The 19,328-nt window shown below is 35.1% G+C and overlaps 1 protein-coding gene across 9 annotated transcripts in view; it reads left to right on the top strand.

Moving 5' to 3' along the window:
• The window catches only part of Rbp6 (RNA-binding protein 6), a 965,414-nt gene that overhangs the window by 489,160 nt on the left and 456,926 nt on the right, over positions 1-19,328 (top strand). The window contains exon 1 of one of the 9 annotated variants that reach the window (XM_073984495.1): positions 17,074-18,514. The exons of the other annotated variants lie outside the window; for them this stretch is intronic. The gene's annotated coding sequence lies outside the window, so the exon portion shown is untranslated. Of the gene's footprint in view, positions 1-17,073; positions 18,515-19,328 lie in introns of those variants that run through there. 9 annotated transcript variants of the gene reach the window in all.

Here is a 19,328-nt window from a genome sequence, read left to right on the forward strand (position 1 = left end):
ACGTCGATATTCACCGCCAACGCTGATTGGTCCGTAGATCTCTCGAAGAATTTTTCTCTCAAACACACCAAGCACTGCCTTATCTGCTTGCGCAAGTACCCAAGCTTCGGAACCATAAATCAGCACGGGTAGTATCAGTGTTTTGTAAAGCGTTATTTTTGTTTGACGAGATGTGGCTTTGTTTTTATACTGCTTACTTAAGCCAAAGTAGAATCTGTTAGCCAATACAATTCTTCATTTTATTTCACAACTGATGTCGTTAGTTGTGTTTACGGCGGTGCCGAGGTAGACGAAGTCTTTTACTACCTCAAAATTATAGGAACCAACGTCAACAGTTGGCCCGATCTCTATGGACGCATTGCGCGTCGACACCATCAGCTTGGTCTTCTCACCGTTTACCGCCAGAACCACCATAGCAGATTCTCCTTCGACCTTCATAAAGGCACCTGTTACTTATTTTGCTGATCGTCCCATGATGTCTATATCATAAGCATAAGCAAGTAACATGTGGCTATTGGTGTAGATTGTGCCACTTCTTTTGACGTTTGCCTCTCGAATAACCGTTTCCAGCAGGATGTTGAAGAGATCACACGAGAGGCTGTCTCCTTGCCTGAAACCTCTTTTGAAACAAAATTCTTCGGAGAGGTTCTTTCCTATTCTAACTGAGGATCTCGTGGGGATACCAAATTCAGGCATGGCCTGGAATACCTTTGAACGTAGTGGGCTGTCGAAGGCTGCTTTATAATCGACAAAAAGGTGGTAGGTGTCGATCTGCATCTCTTGGGTCTTCTCCAGGATTTGCCGCAGGGTAAATATCTGGTCAATGGTGGACTTGCCAGGTCTAAAGCCGCATTGGTATGGCCCAATTATCTCGATGACCATAGGCTTTAGTCTTTTGCACAATATCCCTGACACGATCTTGTAGGCAATCGGAAGTTGACTTATGCCCCTATAGTTAGAGCATACAGTCTTATCTCCTTTCTTATGGACGTGGCACAGGATACTCAGGTTCCAATCGTCGGGTACTCGTTCTTCCTAGAAGATGGTGCTAACTAGCTGATGAATACACTTTATCAGCGTGTCGCCATCCGGTTTATTGCTGTCATTACCTCATCTTGGCTGGGCGGTATACATTCAATACCATCTTCTGGGATTGGATCTGTGGTATCTTCGTCGTCTTCGCTGGATACCAACAGGTTTGAATAATGCTCTTTCCATATTCTGAGCACACTATCTGTATCAGTTACCAAATTACCTTGCTGGTCTCTACAGGAGGAGGTGCGTGTACCAAAGCCATAATTTTGATGCTTCACTCTTTGGTATAATTTTCGGACTTCATTCCTGTACATCTCGATTTTTTCACACTCCCGCTTTTCCATCTCTTTCTTTTTCCTGCGGAAAAGACGTTTCTCCTCTCTCCTTTTCTCCCGATATCTCTTTCGTGCGCTATGCGTTGCTACGGATTGTAAAGTAGCCCTATATGCCGCATTTTTCTCTTCGGTGACAGCACGACACTCCTGATCATACCATGGATTCCTTGGTGGAGGTCTCTGGTATCCAAGTATGGATTTTGCGGCTATTTGCATGGAGTGGGCAATACTTTGCCATTGCGCTGATATATTATCGGGATGAGGAGTGCTTTGATTAAGCAATTGGGCTAGTTGAGTGGAATATGCTGTGGCTATCTGTTGTGATTGCAGCTACCGATGTCTTACTTTCGTCTTGTGTCTGTTCGTACTTTGTTTGCTACTTTTAAGCGGGTGCGTACCTTTGCTGCAACTAGGTAGAGGTCCGAGTCTATGTTTGCTCCTCGGAACGAGCGCACATCCAACACGCTCGATGAATCTCATCCATCTATTACAACGTGATCAATCTGATTTCTTGTTTTCTGATCTGGAGACAGCCAGGTGTCCTTATGGATATCGAGATGTTTAAATCTGGTGCTGCTAACTACCATGTTTTTTGCCGCTGCGAAGTCTATCAGCCATTGTCAGATGTTTCATTGTGGAGACTAAATTTTCCGACTGTTGGGCCAAAAATATTCTCCTTTCCAATTTTTGCATTAAAATCGCCTAGAATAATTTTAATGACATGGGCAAGACAACGGTCATATGTTTCTTCTAAGCGCTCATAAAATATATCTTTGGTCTGTTCGTCCTTGTCTTCAGTGGGAGCATGAGCGCAAATAAAGCTGATGTTGAAGAATTTAGCTTTTATTCGAATTGTAGCAAGTCTTTCATTCACGGGTGTGAAGCTGGAGACCAGGTGTTTTAACCTCCGACCAACTACAAATCCGCAACCAAACTCATGCTTTATGTCATGGCAGCTATAATACCGTGCCTCACCTTTAGGTGTTGTTGTGACGCCTTTCCCGTTCGATCGTATTTCCTGTATGGCAGTAATGTCGGCCTTGTACTTTTCAAGTACATCTGCCAATGCGTAAACTGCACCTTCTGTATTAAGAGTGCGAACATTCCATGTGCAGATTCGCAGATCATGGTCCTTAAAACGTTTGCGGGGGTCGTCAACTTTAGAGGGATTTGTTTTTCTTTTGTTTTTTTCATAGTAGGTTGCTTTTTCTAGGGGAGGGTTACTAACCCGGCGCCCAAACCCAAGTTTTTAACGTTCCCTTTTACTGGATTTCAGAATAATGACTATTAAATATTTCCTAATTATGTCAGTAGGGATATCTTTCCAATCATTATTATGTCCGTGAACCCGATTTCGCATACTTTTTAGCTTGGTAAAAAATATACAACCTAAAAATTCGGTATTCCAGTTTTTCCAGAAGGGGTTTAATTTCCATACTTGATGGGCTTTTTTGGATTGGGGGCACTTTTTGAGTTCTATCCATTTAGTGAAAATGAAGCCAATTTAGTGAAGCCAATACTATTGAGAAAAATACTGCACTGAGGGTCTATTTTTCCCCTATACTTTCCACAGGAATTTTGATGTTTTCAAAGTCAAAATCGGACTGTTTTACATTGTTCCATTATAAGACAATACATATTGAGTCAAATATTCATTCTTTGCATACTTATCTGTGGCCGATTCGTCATTGTTTACTCTTAATATGGTCTCAAGCGTTTTTTACCTGTTAGAAGATGTAGGGTCTTCATACAGGTCAAAATAACGCTTTTTTATCACTGAACTTTATCACATTCAATACTCCTAGTCTATTATTAGCGGAACAAGTCATAAAAATGTATAATGGCTACAAAAATTTGCAAAAATGATTAATTTTATAGTACTGCTTTTCCCTTTGCAATACATTTATTGTCACCTAAAAGTATAAGGTAATTTGTATTTGTTACAAATTGCAAATAAATGTTGTATATTTTGACGGAATATGTTTTGAGGACCAATAGCAGGGGATTTGCACAAAAAACCCTATAGTTTTTACATAGTTTGTTGCCAAAAACGAACAATTATTATGAAATTTTGGTCTTTGCAATACATGTGTTGTCTAACTGTGTATGGCATTGTCAGAACTTTCAAATAACTTCAAAAAAACTAAGATACTAAAATAATTGTTCAAATAAATATGTATGTAATTATCTTCTGGTAATGTAAAATACGGCATGAATGACCAAATTCATTCTACAAGCAAACTGCACTAATTTATTGGCCCGTTACTGTGCCAGAGTCCTGCAGCATATGCGACTATTATTTTCACTTTTGCGTACATATTAAACATTCGCCCGGTTTTCGATTTGATACCCCGAAAGTAAAACAAACTAAAATATGAATTGCAAAGCTTGAAGATGAAACAACAAAAACAACTGTTTCAGTTTCGCAACTTTAACTTTTATTTGCCATTCACTATTTTAACGATATAAAAGAATTATGGCATAGATTTTATTCTCTCTCATTGTGTGTGTGTGATTTCTTGTTTTTGTATGAACTATTCCAACGCATACATTTGTATGTGCTGCCCGTAGTGTTGCATGACCTTCGTTCCCAACATTGGTGTTAACGGTGTGCGTTTGCATGCATATTTATGTGTGCCCTTCTTGATATGTGTATGTTTTCCGTATGCCCAAATGGAGTCGAGATTTATGTACCAACAATGTGGTTAAAACGTACGCATTTATATCTGTTGTATGTTTGTGCGAGTGTGCAGCTGCTTAAGCCTTTTTTACGTTTTGTGTATAAAATCACTCCAGATGAAGATGATTTTAGACACATAAAACTTTATATGAATATGTTCGTAAAAAATGATTTAATTAACATAAAAAAGGTAAAATTAAACTTAAAGTTAAACAAACAAAGTTAATGTTTAAAGGTATAGTATATAATTAAATCGTATTAAATTAAAACAATGAAATGACGGGTTCGGCGTTCGGCTGTACATGTTCGGGAACGCGATGGCTTCGGCGTTCGGGTGTTAGTCTAGGGCTATGATCTACACCATTTTCATATGTAATTCAAAGAATTTCAGTTGTAATTTGATTATTTCATTTGAAACTCGAAACATTTCACTTGTAATTTGAGAATTCCATTTGAAATTCGAATTATTTCATTTGTAATTTGAGTTTTTTCATTTGTAATTCGAATTATTTCATTTTAATTCGAACTTTTCCATTTGTAATTTGAAATTTCCTATCTGTAAAATGAAGTCTTTCATTTTGAATTTCAAATGAAAAGAATTCCAATTACAAATGGAAAAATTTGAATTACAAATGAAATAATTAGAATTACAAATGAAAAAAATAAAATTACAAATGAAATAATTCGCATTTTAAACGGAATTCACAAATTACAAATGAAAAAAATCGAAATTCTATTGGAATTCTCAAATTAGAAGTGAAATATTTCGAATTACAACTAAAATTATTCGAATTACATGTGAAAATAGTGTAGTTTCTTCTAAGCATTACTGGTTTCTAACTACGAACTGTGGAACTGCTGACCCGAAAGCCCATTGGAACAGCTGACTCGAACAGCTGACTCGAAAGCCCTGTTTGTGTATTAGCCATCACAACTTAAGGGGTAGCTCTCAAAAAGAATTCCCAATGCTATAACGCCGAGATGTAAGTTGGAGGATTTAGAACAGTCTTTTGTCCCAATCCATGTAGCACTCTCAATTCGGCAAGAACATATCCCTAGTTCTAAAAATAAATAGCATTTTCGTAGCTCTATTCGCTTTACAAGCGTTAGTTCAAAAATGCCGAAATTCGCAGAAGGACGTGTTGCTATGGTTTATTGATTATAAAAAAGCATTTGACACGGTCCAACATGACAAAATTATCGAGATTTTACTGTCCATTGGAATAGAAGAGAAGGAGGTTGAATGCATAAAAAGTTTGAACTGGCAGCAAACAGCGGAAGTCAACGTCAATGGCGAACTGATAATATTTCCAGAGGTATTAGACAAGGTTGTGTCCTGTGCCCTCTATTATTCAACATACATATACGCTGAACGAATATTCCAAGAATCAATAAATGGTGTCCGGAAAGGAATATATGTAAATGGAACGTTCATTAACAACATATGGTATGCCGATGACACCACTCTCATAGCCGATAATATGACAGCACTTCAAGAACTGGTTAACAGATTGACCACTTGCAGCGAAAAATACGGTCTTAAAATTAACATCAAAAAAACGAAGTACATGGTCATCAGTAAACATCATGCATATGCTAATGCGTCCACATTAAAAATTAATGAAATAAATGTGGAAAGAGTCCAAAGCTTTAAATATCTTGGAGCGATAATCAACGACGAATGGGACATTTCTAAAGAAATGACCTGCAGAATTGAAATGGCCAGAGACACATTCTTTAAATATAAAAAAGTTTTTACAAGCCATAATGTAAACTTAAAAACCAAAATAAGATATATGAAAACATATATATGGTCTGTCCTATTGTATGGCATGGAAACATGGACCTTAAAATCCGTAGATATGAAAAAACTGGAAGCATTTGAGATGTGGACATATCGTCGCATCTTAAAGATATCATGGACACAATTCATATCAAATAATGAGGTTCTAAGAAGATTACATAAAGAAAAAGAATTGCTGAACAACATAAAGAGAAGGAAAACGGCATACGTGGGCCACATTATGAGAAATCCGAAATACAAACTGCTTCAAAGTATTATTGAAGGAAGGCCTACTAGAGGGAGGAAACAACTACTATGGATCAACAACATCCAAGAATGGACCAGCATACGTGACGTCATAAATCTGCTATCTTTCGAAAATCGACTAGGCACATAAAGAAGAAGTAGTTGAAATAAAAGCTTTGAAAATTGTCTGAGTCAGTCTTTAGTTACCGTGTCAAACAGCCATTTTAGTAGGTTACTTTCGTTTTTTTTTTAGCTTTCGGGTTAGTCAGATTGCATGGACTGGCTCACGACAAAATTGTTGCATCGTTGTAATCAGAATCACAAAGACTACCTTCAATGAAATACTCAAAAAATCCTCGAACAGTCCAAACAATGCACTAAAGAAAAGTTTCGAACTTTTATGAGGGAGGTATCCGAAGTTGTTCTCCGATATAGACTTTTATGGAACTTGATGTACGTTTGAGAGAAATGTTACAATATGCAAAGGTTGGACGAACGTCAGTCACACCTTTTGATTATCGTGACCACCAGCCATTTAAGTTGGTAACCCTAGGATTTTCTAAGATTTTTGATCATTTCGCCTGCAGGCAAGGAGCCCTTAAAATTTTGAACTTTTGTGATGTACGTTTGGAAGAAATTTTACGAGGTACACAATTTCGGTCAAATCAGATACTCAATTTTTAAATAATAGCGCTCAGTCGTTTTAGTTGATACCGGTAGGGTTTTTAAAGCTTTTGGGCCTTTTCTCAAGAAGTATTGAAAAAAGCGGTACCGTTGCAATAGACGCCGGGAGGACAACCTTCTGCAACAATTTTAAAAATGTTGTGTAAAAGAGTGAACCGATATATAGTAACATGGGGCGGCTTCGCTACTGGGGCGCCTAAGCCATTGCCGATTTTCTTGAAAAGTACAAGTGCTAGAAAATACCGTTAATGGGTAAATTGTGAGTTTATCGAAGATCTATCATCTCATATAAGTTTGCGTTTGTGTCATAGATTGCGGAGCTTTTCAAAGTATTGGAAAAAATAATTATGGTAGGTATGTTTTTTGATATCTTCTTTGCCTTTTGTGATATCAAAAATATATTTTATACAGTTAAAAGACAACTACTAAAGAATAGATATCCCAATAATTTGAATGAAAATTGTAATAACAAATGCCAATATATTAATATTATGAATTATGTTCCCTTCTTCGAAGTTGATCTAAGATTGGGCAAAATGCTACGAGGTCCAAACTTTGGACCAAATCGGTTGATTTGTTCGAGAACTATCGTTCGCTCCACTCAACCAGATGAATCTAAATCTATAATTGTTACACAAACATTCCAGAAGGAACCAGGAGATTTATCTCATATCAATTAGTGTACCCCGATTAATATTAGCTCAATGATATGGGACCTACCGTTTATTGCCGAGTACGAACTGCGTGTCTTAAGAAACCATTTGCAGAGAAGTTTTACATGGCTGAAATACTCAAAAAATGACTCCAACATTAATGAGGGATATTCTAAATTATACTTGGAGTCTAAACCCATTATTTCGATGAGGCACATTTTTCATCGTATCAATTGTACATACGTTAGCCAAAGGCAGAGGGTATAAAAATACAGATATCCTTCTAAGGATACGGAAATAAACATTTTCCAAGTTTTTGCATTTTTACGATTGTTATAAATATCAGAATGTAAGTTCGGACAAAACCGTTCACTTCATTCGAAAGTTTGGGAACTTGACAGTAATTTGGAACACAATTTAATGAAATATGAGTGTCGAATGGAAATAATATGTTTGTATGTGAAATAAAAATTAAGAGCGTAGAAACATTGTCAATGCCATCAACTATAAGTTTCATTTTGGAAATTGTACATTTACATCTTTTTATAATTTTAAACATAAACTGCGAATGCTTTGTGGACGTAATTAACTTTTTTAAGGCACCACATGAAAATATCAACTTGGCATACTACCGCTGTAAGTTGGAAAAAATAATACTGGATATAAAAAATTTTATATATTTAATATTTGGTTTTGTTATTTCTGCTGAAGATCATTAAAAAATTATTTTTTGGTTTTTCTTTCTTTTTATTTATCCAATATTTCGATTGTCATCGACAATCATCTTCTGGGATCTATTACAAAAAACAAATTATTACAAGATGACAAATGAAAGAATACAACACAAACATTACATTTATTTAAGAATTTAACGTCAAAGCTAAACTAAGTTTTCTTTCGTCTGTGCTTACAAACTAGATTGCAATAAATATGTGCACAGTGGTCCGTATCAGTTTTGTAATTCATTCTTTTGTCGTTAGGTATATTTATTATATTTCGTTTCGTCACCGTTACAAGCTATCTTATAAACTACATTGCACTTGTCCTCTTTTTTAGTCTTAGATTTAGTTTTACTAAACATAATGTTAACATTATTATTGGTTCTTAAAGCTACATAGTTGATATTTGTCTTTATTATAAACGTCCGAACTGCACAGTCTCTCCGAAAATCCAGGAATATATGTTACTGCTTTACATAATTTTTTGCTTTCTTTTCTTATTTCCATTTTGCGATCCTTTTTGACATGTGTTAATAATTCGCCAATTGTTCTTAATGGGAAATCATTCTTTGCTAGTATTTGTCTTATTTTTATTTCGTTATTTGAGTAGAATTGCTGGCCACTTATAGTGAAAATCCTGTTAATGAAGTTTATTGCTGTGTTCACCTTTACTCTCCTGGGATACTTTGAGTAGAAGTTTATCAATCGTCCGGAAGCTGTTGGTTTTTGGTACGAATATAATTCAAGTTCATTAGCTTGTCGTATTATCATTGCGTCTAAGTATGGTAGTTTATTATGATTTTCTATTTCATGTGTAAACTGGATGTTCTTGTCAAATGAGTTGAATACCTTTAATGTATTTTCGATTTCAGTTTTCTTGATTATGCACAATATATCGTCCACGTACTTAGTTAATAATCTCGGCTTCGTCGTCAGCTTTTTCATAAAAACGTCCAATAATTCTTTCATTTTATATATTTAGAGAATATTTATTTCAAACACAATCAAATTTGTCTTTATAAAAATTTCTATTTTTGTCCACGGGCGAAACCACTGTGCACTGAGTTGGATTTTTATCAACGTTTACAATTTGATGTGGTTGTGAGCAAGGCTGGTGCTTAGGTTAAATCGATTCCAAATTGTCTGAAACGAATTTGATCTTAACAAATATGGCGTCTACAAACAATGTTTCGACTAGCCATATTGTCGATCGTATCACAGGGTGCATAAACTCTTTCGCCATAAGATTGGAAGTATAGGAATACATATAGAAAATTATTTTGTTATCAAATATCGATTCCATTTAAAAATTCCGCTGTTACTTCTTGTCCACCTATATATCACATTATAACACGATATTTCTGCATCTAACTTGTCATACTTAATGAAATGTCCAACAGGGAATGTTGCCTACCGGAGAATCCTGTGATAATATTGCCATGGCAGCAGACGCCGTGTCGTTGGCGGGAAATTGTATGCAAAAGTTTAAGACCTGCGCTTCAGCCATGTCTATGCAATTTTCTCATTAGAAACAAAAAACAACTTAAAATATTCTCAGAGAACATAAAATGCTTATGCGCATGCTGGGAATAAATACTCTCATTGTCCTTAGATGTTGCCTCCCTCATACTTGCTCCTATTTACCATGTTCCAAATCTAATACACAAATGAGCAGGAGAGTTAATAAAAACTTTCTCCAATTCAGTAAATTTGATTACTTTGTTGTTACATTTTTCAGAAATTGTCTCTACACGAGTTGAGTGCGTGTGGTGTCTGGCTGAGCAAGTGAGGATGGGAGTGTGTGTTTATGAATAGGAGGAATGTGTCGGAATGTTCGCATGCACCTTTTGGGACTCCAAAGTAGTTTATCACTATTCCATTCCTTTTTTGTATTTGCCCATCATATGGCAATCACCGCCGCCGCCGCCGTCACCGCCACCAACTTGAAATATTCTATCGCCTGCTCTATTCCATGTTTGTTCCTATGAACTTTGGGATGGGTTGGTGTGTGTGTCCGTGTGCACGTGTATTAAATTGAAGGGAATCCCTGAATATGAACATAGTCTGCAGACGTAGAAGAATGTGCGGGTGTTTGACTGAGTGATGTAAAGTGAGAATTTTCGATTTTCATTCTTTTGGTTGGCCCGGTGAGCTGGTTTGTGCGATTGTAATTGTGGCTTTCCCAATAAAGGAACGCGGGCAATGCGACCATTGTATCACATTGTTGTTTCGAATGTTGTCTGGAACATTGACGCACGTAGCGCAATGTCAAGTTGATACTTTTTGTTCTTGTTAACTCTCGTGGTTACCTGCGTTAGCCGTTTCCAAAAGTTGCAGACGTAGTTATAAGTGTTGTATAAAGAAAATATTTTTCATAGTTATTGTATCCATTAAATCTATTGGAACAGATCTACTATTTGCTTATTAATAATATTAATATGTAACAAAATAATTTTAGAAATTTTCCAAATTCATGTATTTTATACTAAACAAATGCGGCATTCAGCTGTGCACATTTACCATAATTATTGTACCTGCGCATTTTTGTGATTTGTTGTTGCCAGAGAATGAAATTGTTGTGCATGTTTGTTCACCCACTATAAGGTTTTCGCTTGTTCCAGATTCCTTGAAATGTATTGTGTGAATGATGCCATATTTTCAAAAACGCCTTCTAATCATTGCGTTGACAACAAAGTTATAAAACGTTGTAGCATTCAAAGAGACTTATGGTCGGGCATCTAAAGAAACTTTTGCAAATAACGGTAAAGGGACATGTTTGCAAAAACATCACTAATTAATAAAAATCTCATTTCTAATATGTGAAATCACATCACATGACCGTGGCAGCCAATCATCATGAATATAGGTTAGGCCGGGGCGATTTGTGTGGAAGGAAAAACGTTCCTGAATCCTGGGCTTGTACTGAGCAAAAAATGTCCACTAGACTATATGTCTACGGTGAAAATCGAGCCTCCTGATTTTGACTTGAAATTTTTTATCCACAAGGAAATAACTGCCTGAAGGAGCGTTCCAATGCTTTTACGATGTATTATAGAGTTCTTACTCGTAATTATTGTCTAGGCTACCTTTTTTCTTATTGTTGGATCGAAACTCTCAATGGTTTGGATGTTATATGCCAAAATATCGAAAAGGCTCGGGCTCGAATTTCATCGTAGACATATGGTCTAGTTAACTTTTTTTGCTCAGTACAATCCCAGGAATCAGAAACGCGAAGGGCCCAAATCGCCCCACCCTTTTATAGGCACACACACCTAAATACAATTAAAAATGCGTATCGTCGGAATAATGGTTTTAGACGTATACATATATGTACGCGAAGAAAAAATCCGTTTCCCACAATTTAGAGTTGATATAGTCATGTCTGAATGGCCTTGTTCACACAAAAATTCCGAAGGTGATTGTCCGATATGCTCCAAATTATATATATATCATACTATTTTTTTTTAAAACATAGAACAATTTCGAAGACAAGCCACATAATTTGTGGAAATGCGCTTAAGGGGGCATTCTTCGGATCAATTTGAAATTTTTAGGACTTTAGTCATTGTAGTCTCTTCTTCTTTATTTGCACATCCGATGTTCGGATATATGCGATTATACAATATTTTTAAAATTTTAAGTGATAAAATGAATATTTTAGAACATTTCATTTAATTGAAGATCTCTATTTCTCGCAGCATTTAGAAGGCTTCTTTCGTCTTGGAGTCCGGTTTGGATATTTTTCAGCCAGGAGAGTTCTTTTCTGCCCCTAGTTCGTCTTCCTTCAATCACTCCTTTGATAATGTTTTGCAGTATTTTGTATTTGTTATTTCTCATGATGTGTCCCAGGTATGACACTTTTCGGCTTTTGATAGTTCTTATTAGCTCCCTATTCGCATTAATTTTCCTAAGAACTTCGTTATTATTCATTCGGTCTGTCCACCGTATTTTTAGAACTTTTCGGTATATCCATATCTCAAAGGATTCGAGTCTTTTCATGTCGCTTGTTTTTAGCGTCCAAGTTTCTGCGCCATATAAAAGAACAGACCACACGTAACATTTAATAAATCTGTGTTTTGTTTGGATACCAATGTCGTGACTCGTTAGTACTTTGTAGTATTTATAGAAGGCGTCTCTAGCCATCTCTATACGGCACTTTAATTCATTGGATATATTCCATTTTTCCAGATAATTAAAGGTTTTGACTTTTTCAATTTCGGAGTTGTTAATCTTTAAATTGAAGTTGCTAGGTAAGTTATTTCGACTTATTACCATGTATTTGGTCTTCCTAGTGTTGATTTTAAGTCCATTCGTTTCACTTACATGTGTAAGATTGTCGATTAATTTCTGAAGTCCAGATATGCTACCAGCTAATAGTGTTGTATCGTCTGCATATCGTATGTTATTGATAAGTGTTCCGTATATGCTTATGCCAATTTTCTCCGATTCGACGGCTTCCATAAATATCATCTAGGAATATATATTAAACAGTAGCGGAGAGAGTATGCAACCTTGTCGGACGCCCTTTGAAATTGAAAATTCCTCAGTCAATTCACCATCAATGTCAACATATGCCGTTTGATTCCAGTATAGGTTTTTTATACATCGTATTTCTTTATCATCTATTCCAATCGTTGTGAGGATGTACATTAGCTTATCATGAAGGACGGTATCAAAGGCTTTTTCATAGTCAATGAAACACATATATACATCTTTATGTACATCTCGGCATTTCTGTATTAATATTTGAATAGTTCCCATTCCTTCCTTAAAACCGAACTGAGTGGCTCCCATTGACAGTTCACACTTGGAGTATATACGTCTATGTATTACGCGCAGGAATATTTTTAATGCATGACTTGTAGTCTTGATTAACAGGATATAGTATATTTTTTAAAACCACTACAAGGGCTATCACTTCTTTACAATCTCATATCCCTGTAATAGAGCATGATGGGTTTCTAGATAATATTACATAAAATCTTAATAAAAATGTGATCCGGTGAAAAATCCTCAAGAAACAATTTTTGAGAAAAAAAATTCACTTCATAGGGTAAACGCTCCTATTGTCGGCCGGTTCCAGTATTCGGCCACATTTGTATATAAACACGAATAAATAAGAATACCGTTATTTGTATAGTCAAATAAGATTACATTTACATAAAATATACTCCCTTCTCCCTCTATACAATTTTTCATGGTCCTGGGAACGGTATTTTAGCATTTATAGTCGTTTCTAACGGTACTGATTTGTCAACACGTGTTGAAGTGCATATTTTAAGAAATTTGTTAGTTTATAAATGAAAGTAAAATAAGTAAAAAATCCTATTAATTCATATCTTGTTTTGAAATGAGTGACTGCCATATTATATATTATTAAAACTAATAAGGCAGAAGTGAAAAATGTTTATAAAAAATGCGAATTCTTCGTATTTATGGTATGCCGACAATAGGAACAATAAAATCACAGTTGTTCCAATAGTCGGCATAGGTATGCCGACTATTAGAACATGCCAGTTTTTACATGGTTCCTAACGTCGGCCACCAATAAAAATTTAATAGATATGTATTTTTTGTCTCGTAGTTTCAAAATAAGAGTGCGAGTGAAAATACTCGAAATGGAGTACGAGTTTATTCGTAGAGTAAAATCGAGTGAAACATATTCTTTTGCCGTTTGTGTGTTTTTGCGTGTGTAGTAGCGCACAGGTTTTAATGTTCATGTGGACAGAATGTGGAAAGAGCAAATTGTGCGGAGGTTCAGAGGAGGCTACCTCGAATTTCGAAGATGGGTGATAGGCGGTCCATGGGAGGTACTTCCGAAGTTCAGAGGAGGTAGTTCCGAAGTTCGAAGGAGGACGGTAGGAGGTCCAGAGGAGGTAGTTCCAAAGTTCTGAGGAGGGTGGTCGGAGGTCCAGCGGAGGTCGTGTCGAAAGTTCAGGCTTTTAAGTGTATGTTGCACTACAGCACTTCAAATCATAATATATATTGCTCAGAAATTAAGCACTGATATCTGACTAACTCTTTGCAAAATATGATCTAAGTAGTTATTTTATTTTTCCTGTAATAACCTTTCAAGTCAAATTTCCATTTCCAACTTAAAACGTGTTTTTCCCGAATCTTTTGAATTTTTTGAGATTTGTCACTCTTCTAGTAAATGAGCGATATTGGGAAATAAATTTCAATTCAATAAATATATGTAAATGATAAAATGATTAATTTTTTGTTATATTTGTAAGGCGTATTAATGTAAATGAATTTGTCAGTTTTAAGTTTTATTAATTGATATAAATATATTTATGTAGGTTTTCAGTCGAAATAAATTCTTATTTTTTTAAGTTTCTTCTTTTTTCTACAACGGTAAAAGGGGTGCCGACTATTGGAACATCAGTGGCCGAACTTAGGAACATGCATGCCGACTATTAGAACATAGGATGTTTTTTGGAAAAAATGCAAATTGGCAATACTTATTAAATAATTAATAAAAACAAGTTTATAAATTCTGAAACACAACCCTTTAGTGATGTGTAAAATTAAATATTTACAGTAAAATTATATTCCCACAACCTGTGACACCAGTTTAAAAATGAAAAAAAAGTTAAAGGGCCGACTATTGGTGCATTTACCCTACATTTTTTCAAAAAAAAAAAAATATTTTTTAAAATCAATTTGTGAGTGAGCTTTATTCCATTTTAATGGAAAAAAACGTTTATCCGTGCTACAGGAAGTCATTTTTGAGGAAAAATGTCGAAAAATCATAACCCTACTACATATACAGCAACTACACGCACAGAAAAAATATTTTTCGCTTTTGTTGGAACAAAAATATATGTTTTGGTTCCAAAAATGTATTTGTTTTGTTCAAACATTGTAATCCAAATCCAAAAATACCATCTTTTGTTCCAAACATAGAAAACAAAAACAACTTTCGAATTTCCGCAATATTGTTAAAATCGTTAAAGTTTCCAAAGTATTAAAATAAAAGCACCACCAAAGAATGCATGCAATTTATATGAAATTTACACTGTTAACTAGTATGCTCCCGTATTATGGTCGTTAGGGTCACTTGAAGCGCTATAAATGTCGGATACTTTTACATTGCTTATTCAATGGATGCTCAAGGATTGTACCAGACCTTATTACAAGGTAATTCGAAGGCATCTGCACGTAATTTTCCCCTTGAAATGCTGTGAAAACTATAAAATTTGTGAAAAACTCAGGAATTCGCATATTTAGCGAAGCTCAAGAGCATACATATATTATCCATAAGAACAACTTCAAAGTGCTCTAGGATCTCAAAATAATTAGTCCCAAAGTATTTCCTGGGGTTTCATAAACTACCAGACTGAAAAACTCAAAGATATCTGCAAGGGTCCGCCTTAACGAGCTATACGCGAAATCTGACCTTAATAACGTCAATTAAAGCACAAATATGTTCCTATTTTGTCTAAAATATATCATAGACAACCAGAGACATTCGATAAAACAATAAAATGTAAAATTTGTATTGCTTATTCCATAAATTTTACGGTAATCTTAATATTTCATTGGGTGTATGTACACTTTTTCCCTATTATTTTTTTAATTTTTATAGAATTTACCGTTATTCGTATTATGGAATATATTTCTGTTATATGTTATATTGTTTATTAGGGATATGAAATAGAACTATGTACTTGGATTTTCATAAAAATGCTTCCTTACCCTTAAAACCCGAGATTTATAGGGTGTATGTAGACTTTTTTGGTTGACTGTATATAAAAAGTAAAAATAAAAGTTGATAACACTGTGCTTGGACGAAAGTGGGTGGACAAATTTTTACAAATTTATTTAATTTCAATCCAAGTATATTTACTTTTCTCCAAATATGGTAACTATGTTATAAATATCCCAAAATTCTCTCGTTGCCAAAGTCTGGGAATTTTCTTTCTATTCCTTTTTGCCGATTTCGTGCTCTCTCCCAAAACAAATTGATTGCTCCCTTTACGGCCTGCAGACAATTGTAATAAATGTTCTCATCACATTGCCTTTGGGGAATTCTTTGAAAGTGAATTTTATTGGCAATAAATATTATCAATTAGCTTTATTTGAACAAAAATGAAGATACTCTCATTTGGAAGGAACGTTTTACTCTAAATATAGATTTTAAATTGATAAATCAACATTGTCAAAAGATTAAATTTATTTCAGTCTCAAGTTTATGTTGTATTAAATATGTAGCCATCCTCTACAAACATACTCGCACGCACACCTTTACATTCCAGTAATCTATAAACCTGCAAAGCAAATATAGAAATCCTGTAATATCAATTGGTGTGATTATGGTTTGGCATTGTCACACAACAATTCCAACACTCCCACACTTTTAACAGGAAATTGATTTGTGCACGGCAACCCTGTTAATAAGAACGACGACAACAAGGATAATACCGATAGAGCAGTGTGATTATAAACAAAAAACGGAAACAATTTATTCTCTCTCACTCTTCAACTTCCTCTCTGAAAATTCTCTCTTATTTACTATCTCATTTTGGAGAAGATATGAGATTTTTTTCACTGAAATGTTTACATTTCCTGTTTTTCGTATTCAGGAGAGAGAGAGAGAGAGGGAGAGAGTATCTTGCGAATCCCTTTTGTTTCCTTGCCAGTATTTACGAAAGAGGGTGGGTGGTTCAGCTGGTGATTGCGGGTGGACCTGATGTGTGTGTGCGTGTGTTTTTTCGCACACATTAGAATGAACGAATGTGATTTCTTGCTTTTGGGTTTGAGCCTTTTTGACTGTTTGTGTCTGTGTGTGTATGTGCGTATTCTCCAAGTCAAGTAAATGTAAAGTGAAACATTGAAACTGAAACGGGCACGAAACGAAACAACGGTGTCAGCCGCAGCAACTGCTGCTGAGGCAGCAAAATCAAAATATTGTTGTATGCCGCTTTGGTGCTTCATTGCTCCCCATTTTTGAGGACCTTCAGTCGTTATCAGACAAGCGAGTCCATCAGTCGTTGCGTTCCTTAGCCGTGCAGTAGTTCAATATATAGTTCAGTTAAAACCAACAACAAAACCAAGTAATCCAAATAAAAAATTTCTAAAAATCACAATTGTTGTATTAGCGAAACCAAAACAAAAACGTAATCCGATAAAGCCAAGTTAGCTATTTGTTAATTTATTGTTGTAGTTGAATCAACCAATCAATCAGATAGTCAGTCAGTCTGTAAATCAATCAATCAAATCAAAGCGAATCCTGCACCGTATTCGAAAAGCTTAGCAATAATTAAAAATATATTTTCTATACAAGCGAAACAACTACAACTACTGCAGCTTTGTTGCCAGAGCAAAAGGAATCTCCCCATTTGTAAAGACACAAATTTTTTGATAGAGTTTATGCCAAGGCAAGGATAACCTTACGAAATAAACAACGCGTTCAAGTGCAATCAGTCAACCCTTCAAAACCAACAGCAACAACACATTCGAAATACAAAAGTAAATCTACTTATTGTCTGTAGCAGAGCTTTAAACAAACAACCAGCAACAACAAATTCCATGTAAAAATTCTGTTTGTAGAGAATCTCAAGAGCTTCTTAAAAAAGTTGTGAATTCATAGAACAAAAACAAAAAACCCAACAAATCCTAAAACAAAAATAAACACATAACCTCAACACTTTTCGGCCTCCTTTATTTTTGAAAAGCAAGGCAAGCAAAGTAGAAAAATTGTCTATAAAAGGAAACTAAATTTTGGAGCGATATTTTTCCGAAATCAACAAGAAAACAACGAGTTTTTAACACAAAGGTTGCTTAAGCTCTCAGAAAACAAAACTTAAAATTGTAAATTTAGTCACATCCCAAGACAAAACCGGTGCGGTCGTAAAAAAAATAAATTAAAACAAACATAAAAAACTGTGAAAATATTGTAAATATTTATATAACAAACATTCAGCTAAAAACAAAAAAAATATAAAAATATAACAAATTATTAACCAATAACTTCATTCAAAAGACAAGAAGTCTCATTTGAAATTCGTGTACGAATTGTTGTTTCGTCATCGTCAACAGCTGTAGTAATTACAGGTGTTGTGTTAATTATTTGGCGCTATTGGAGACCAATAAGGTTGCAGATACCAAACTTGGCCAATTCACAACACACACACCCTCGCAAACATCCGGTACATAAACCTGCCAAGTGCTAGCCACCGCTAGACCAGAGCAGAAGGAAACAGTTTTTTCTCTTACCGTGTTTTAGAAAATCCAACAAAATTTCACACTTTGGAGTAAATCTGTTTTACGTTAAGCAGCCCGCGGAGATTTTTCCCCCGCCAACGCAGGCCATTAAAGCCATTAGTCCGCCCGTGCCACAGCCACCCGCCACCATACCAACCAAAAAACTTGTCGTAAGTATTGCCCGCACACACACACTTTTTTATCTCAAAACAAAACCGAAATTCCAAATCACCATTACGAAATGTAGAAAAAATAAAAATAATTACTGACATTCAAAGGAAAATTGCCCTTGAAGACAAAGCATAGCAATGACGTGAAAATGCCTTAAATTTGCATAAAATGATGAACAGACTTGACTTGGACTGGCAGGTGGTCATAAACGCAAATTACTGGTAAAGTGATTATGCGGTGGTTGTTTTTCTTGTAAAAAGTATAAATCAACTTTTAAGTTTAAGATGAAAAACTTTTGCAGGATTTAAAAAAGATTTTCAATTATTCTCTCAGTAAATTTCGTGGAACTGCGATTAGGGAAGTTTTTTGGTAATTATTTGTTGTTCAAAAATTGTTGAATTCGTTAGACTAAAAGAATTTCTTTTTTTTTGTACAGAGTTTGTGTAAACTTAGTTGATTTAAGATAAAGAAACAACTTCAATGCTGTAGAATATATACTGCATCACTAACACAATTTATATGGATTCACAGCGAAAACATTGATTAATTTTTCGAAATACATGGAATATACAATGTATTGCCAATTTTCTGCATACCAAATTACCAGCCCAAATATGAAATACTGCCGATTCGATTGCATAAAGTAGATTGAACCTTCGAAATTCACGACTCTGGTCTATATCAAATCAGGGAAAGTCATATCGCTCAAAGAGTGGTATAAAACAACAAATTTACCAATTTCTATTTTTTCTACGACATCAACTTTATCTTGTGTCAAATTTTCATGTTCATATCTTAGAAACTCAACGAGTT

The sequence above is a fragment of the Musca autumnalis genome, unplaced genomic scaffold (genome assembly GCF_047663935.1).
Source record: "Musca autumnalis isolate F117 unplaced genomic scaffold, ASM4766393v1 scaffold_4, whole genome shotgun sequence".
NCBI classification, from domain to species: domain Eukaryota; kingdom Metazoa; phylum Arthropoda; class Insecta; order Diptera; family Muscidae; genus Musca; species Musca autumnalis.